Genomic DNA, 5,483 nt, shown 5'->3' with positions numbered 1-5,483 from the left:
AAATAGGAAATTAAAAATTCCATGACTTTCAATGACTAAAATTTGCTTTTGCTATCAAATTTTTTATATTAGGAATACTATGAAGAAGCTTAATTGATTAAATTTCAGCTCCTTTTATTAGATCTTTTATTATGTATCTTAAATTAGAGATGCAACATTGAATTATGAAACATAAAGCCAACATGAATAATAAATCTTTAAATGTATCAAAATTAATAATATAAGAGTGAGTTCCCATAAAAGCGCCATATCATCTAACCAAGGTATGCAATTCAAACTATACATTTAGCAGAGAGTACTGTTGAAATATGTAGCTCTGAAATCTACTGACCAGTTCAAATCACTGTGTTTTTCTCTCATAGTGTTTTGCTATCAGCAGGCAGAGGTAGTAGCTATGGGAAACCAACAATGCCACCAAATCAGTTTCCACAGCCTCTTGTCCAGTCAATGCATTTTCAATGAATTCTAGAAGCTGTTTTTTTTTTTTTTTTTTCTTTAATCCATGCTGGAGAAGAAAAGTTGGCATCACTATTTGGAGCAGTGTTTCACTCTTAAATGTCCTTGTTGACTCCAAAAATCGGGGACAGAAACAAGGCAACCTTTCTCAGTTCTCTGATAAGGGCAGGTCCTAGCTCACCTCTCACTTCTTTAAGGCACAGGGTAACAGAGGTAAGGTAGCTATTGCAGAGTCGCAATAAACATTCCCAAATCCTTTGGGAGAAAATGTTATTTTCCTGTGTCCTGAAAAACTAAGCTTTTGGCTGCTACATAAAGGATACAACCTTTCTTTGGATGGGGGAGAGCAAGGGAGATATTTATTTGTACTCAGCAACAATCACTTTCCATCTTTATCACCTTAAAGTAGGTAAATGACTTGAGTTTACGATTTTGAGAAACTCTGAACTTGCAATAGTAATTTAAATGGGCAATTTTGTGAAATATAGTAAAATCAGTGTGTTCTAATGCACATTAATTGGATAATCTGAGTCCTATGGAATTGTTTAAATTATAGGACTAGAGATAAATATGTATACTGTATTTCCATGTTAAATGAGATGTTAATCATAATTACTTTAAGTAAAAATCCAATCACCAAGTCACTTTAAGCTTTGTAAATTAAGGAGTTACTGGGTACATTCAGATTTATTTGTGCATTTTTAAAATTGTTACTGAATTGGCAGTAATTATATGCTATCTCTTTTATTTGTTTATTTTATTTAAATACACACACTGTCTTTTGTATTTTCTGGAAAGTTTTTTTTTTTCCTTCTCTCTCTCCCTTTCAATGTGTGTGTGTGTGTGTCTGTATGTGTGTATGTTAATTTAAATTAATCACACATGTAAACCAAACTGAATAATATAGTCCAAGATTGCCAATAAAAGCAAAATATATAGATATGAAAAATACTTTTGTTTTCTTTCTTCTTATTTCTTCTTCCTCCCCCTCCCTTATTCCTTGCCTTTCTTCCTTCTTGCGTTTCCCTCTTTCTTTTGCCTAGGAGCAATAAAGCTGCATTTCAATATACATGTATATGTTCAAATCTTTTATTCCTATTGCTTCATGAATAAAAGGTTTAGGTTGTAAATTGCTAAACAGTCCTCAAGGTTAATATCACAAATCTAAATAATGCACTTCTCTATCTTAGTTCGGGAATGCCAACTCCATTTTTAAAAATTTTACACACAGTGTCAATTTGGATTTTCTATCAGCAATTACTTAGCTAGAGTACTACAGTCTCCTCAGTAGGAAAACAATCACCATGGCAGTAAGCAAAACTGCTTTTTTCCCCTTTGTTAGCTCGTTCACTCACATCTGGTTTTATTTTGGTTTGCTTTGCTTCTTGTACTTTGCCTGTCCATGATGCTTGCCTTGCCGGTATCATAATGGGGCACTAATAGTCAATTAAATATGTCCTGCCGTGCTAAGTGTCCCCACAATCCAATCTTCAAAGCCCAAGTAGAATGTAAAATCAACATTCACATGTAATACTCATCTTTAATTTCCAAGTAGATTTATATCATACTTTAAAACATAGCTTCAAATGAGCAACTTAATAAAGGTCTTAAAACAATGCAGAAAATGGGTGCATATAATCCTATCCCCCATTGTACAAATGCTTTCATCTGAGCTGGTCAGCACTGGGTGCAGTGTACCAAAAAAGAGAATGCTACTTCATATAATTAGAGCATAGGCATCATCATAAACCATTTTTATGGGCTTTTAACAGCTTGTAGAACAGCTATATGTGAAATAACAATTAGTTGCTTATGTAAGCATTACCAAAAAAAGCCCTGTGCAAAATGACATTTCCAGTTTCAGACACTCTATCAATGATAAGTACACTGAATATTGCTTAATATGCCATTTACTTTGTCCCTAAAAAATGAAATTATGTAGTGGAATTAATTAGGTGGAAAACAAAGTGTGGCATCAAGGCATTGATCCACTGTGTGTTGTGGTCTGTGAGTGGGAACCTTGAAGAGTGAGTAAGGAAGGGGAGAGAAGGAAAAAGAATTTTTTTATGTCACCAGCTCTTTAAGGATTACTGTTTTATAGATGTATTGAGTTCCCACAACAAGACATTCCATCAAACTTCCCAATTAATTTGCTTTTTCCAAAAATAAATTCCTAATTGGACAACAATGTGCTTAGATTGAAAAAATTATGATCATGCTTTCTAATCCCCTTGCGACTGGGGGGCTGAAGTGGTGCAATCCTAGACCATGAGACGTCAGCAGAAAGTCCCGGGTGTGGTCTTTATGAAAGCTTTTGTATAGACGCTGGCAGTTGGCACTGCCTTTTCACTCTCCCCAGAGTCTGGGCCTCGACTTGATAGCTGACACCCCTGCGGCCATTTTGTGAGAATGTAAATCGAAGACATCTCCTACAAGGGAAAAGGGAAAGACAGAACAGAGAGCAGTCGGGGATGGCTTGCCTCCAGACTCCTTTTGCACACATAAACATGATCTCTAACGGACACAGTAAGCATGGTGTCCAAAGGGAACTATCCAGGAAATAAGGCTGCTGAGAGTAAAATGAGGTGCAACTTAAGTGCAACTTGTACATGACGTTTGATGGAGTTGGTCACTGGGGAAACCACATATTTTCTGGGAAGCTGAGGAAATGCCATTATTATTGTAAAATAAACACAAATTAATTGCTTTTGGCCTGGAAATCCTGTTAAGACAGGGATGACTGAGTGGCCTGGACAGAAGTCTGCTGTCAGACGGCGCTTCATCTTCTCCCTTTCCCACTCAGAACGACATTCCAGGCTTTCCTGGGACTTTCACTTGAGCTAATGGCCTGAAATCCACAGAGGTCCCAGAAAAAGCAAGCATTGGAAGGCTTCGGCAAACAAGAAAATTCTGTGGTTGGGTGTCATGGGGCAGCAGGCTAAGACACCCCTTGGGACACCTGCATCCCATATCCAAGTCCTAGCTCCCCTGTTTCCAGTCCAGCCGATGTGCATCCTGGGAGGCAGCAGAAGATGGCCCAAGTGCATGAGTCCCTGCCACCAACATGGGAGACCTACATAGACTCCTGGCTCCAGTCTTTAGCCTGGCCCAGCAAATGGAAAAAATCTCTGTCTCTCCCTCTCTGTTCCTCTGCCTTCCAAATTAAACAAAAAGAAGAAGAAAAAGAAAAAGCAAAGAAAGAAAAAAAAGAAATCTTAAAAAAAGAGAGAAAACTCTGCTAATACTGTCTCAAGACGCCCCCTTTTCTCCTATAGAGAGCAAAATGCATCAGTTTAGCATGTTCAAGGAGAGTTGAAAGACACGCCAAGGACCCTAGGACCTTATTCTAAGTGCTTGCATGATTTCTGAATGCCTGGGCTGTGTGCAAGGGCCACTCCTATTTAAATGATTAAGTACCAAATTTTACTCAATTTAAAGTATTCTATCAGTCCCATCCATTGCAAACCCTGAAGTTTTTTGTTCTGAATGTCCTGCAAGGCCTGTGATGAGTTCTCTGTTTTTTAAGGTAAGCCTTGCCTGTGGATTTCTGCAAACCATGCCTACACACCCACCGTATGCTCTAAATCACAGAGCCCTGACTTCGTTCTGAAATCACTTTCATTCCTCTCACTTTCATTTTTAAAGGAGCAGCATGACCTACACTCCAGAGAAAAGGACTCTGGGCACCACATACCCCATGCAAGTAGGGAGGAACACAGCATGCACAGACTAAGCAGCAGGGGCACTTGGCAGATGCTCTGCAAAGCTTCTCCTGAATATGAGACCTTTGGAAATGAAGGCAAGTAACCGAGACTCAGTTCAGATACATTTGCAGGCACAGAGAAAGCAAGGCCCCAACAGGGGTCACTGTCCTAAAGAGACAGAATGATAGTGATGCTGGGAATCCATTGTCGGTCTGCACTGCTTTGGAGATTGTCTTCAGTAGGGGATACCTAACTCCTCGTGAGTTCCCGCTCTTTCACTGCTGTCCACTTACTAAAGCAACTTAACACACTTTTCTAAGGACTATGTTGCCAGGTTCCAAGATTTTGCGGGGGGGACACCATCCAACTCCATGTTCCTTTCCTTGGGAAGGTCTGCACCTGCCGAAGGGCTGTTCTGTGAGGAGTGTGGAAGCTTAGATCGGCCCATATATATTTCTGCATTTCCATAGACTCTGTGTTGCTGAATACCTAGCAGAGAAATCTTTAAAAAATGAATAAGATAAGCTCCTGCCTTTGGCTGTTGGATCGCATTGATTTATTCTATTTTATAAATACTTTAAGGGAAAGGGATACTGTGGCTAGAATTGTCTGTCATCCCAGGCAAAAAGCAGCTGGCTGAGACAGAGAATCCTCTAAATAAATAAGGCAAGCTGTGCAGGGCACTCACTCATCCCCAGCCCTGGGTGGAAACTTTGAAGACTCCTCAGGCTGCACAGAAACAGGTTAATTATTGAAAGAACTTCAGCAAGCCCCATGGATGAAAACTCAAACAAATAGATTAAGTCTTGCTAAATTACATAGCCTAAGAAAACCTTTTTCTCTATGCTATCATTTACCTCCAGGGGCCTATAAAACATCCTTAATCACTATCTAAGTAACTTGAACTTGAGACAGGAAAAGGCCCAAGAGGTTTAGTCACTGTGAAACCGTCTTTACAAAAAGTTATCAGAAACCTTCAAATTTCCACATAAAATACTTCAATCCCATGCAGTGCTCTCTGTGGTTAAACTCCCTTTGCTTGAATTAGAAGCACATGTTGCAGATCAATTATTTATGGTGCTGCTGGTTGATGCTGTCTGACATTAGTTTGCCTGGGGAATGAAGAGAGGCTGGCCATAGGGGCCAGGTTAAGGGCAGAGATAGCCTCTGCCTGCTGCCAGTTCTAGGACCAAGATTTGTAGGACATCAGTGGGACATCAACTTATTCAACCAGATCTGTCTACAAAGGAAGAAGCCTCCTTTTGTGTCCAAAGAGAGACAACTTGAGTGACAGAAGCATGGTTACCAATGACCAACCACGGG

Source organism: Lepus europaeus, chromosome 18, assembly GCF_033115175.1.
Source record: "Lepus europaeus isolate LE1 chromosome 18, mLepTim1.pri, whole genome shotgun sequence".
Classification (NCBI taxonomy): domain Eukaryota; kingdom Metazoa; phylum Chordata; class Mammalia; order Lagomorpha; family Leporidae; genus Lepus; species Lepus europaeus.
This window is presented reverse-complemented; position numbering follows the sequence as displayed.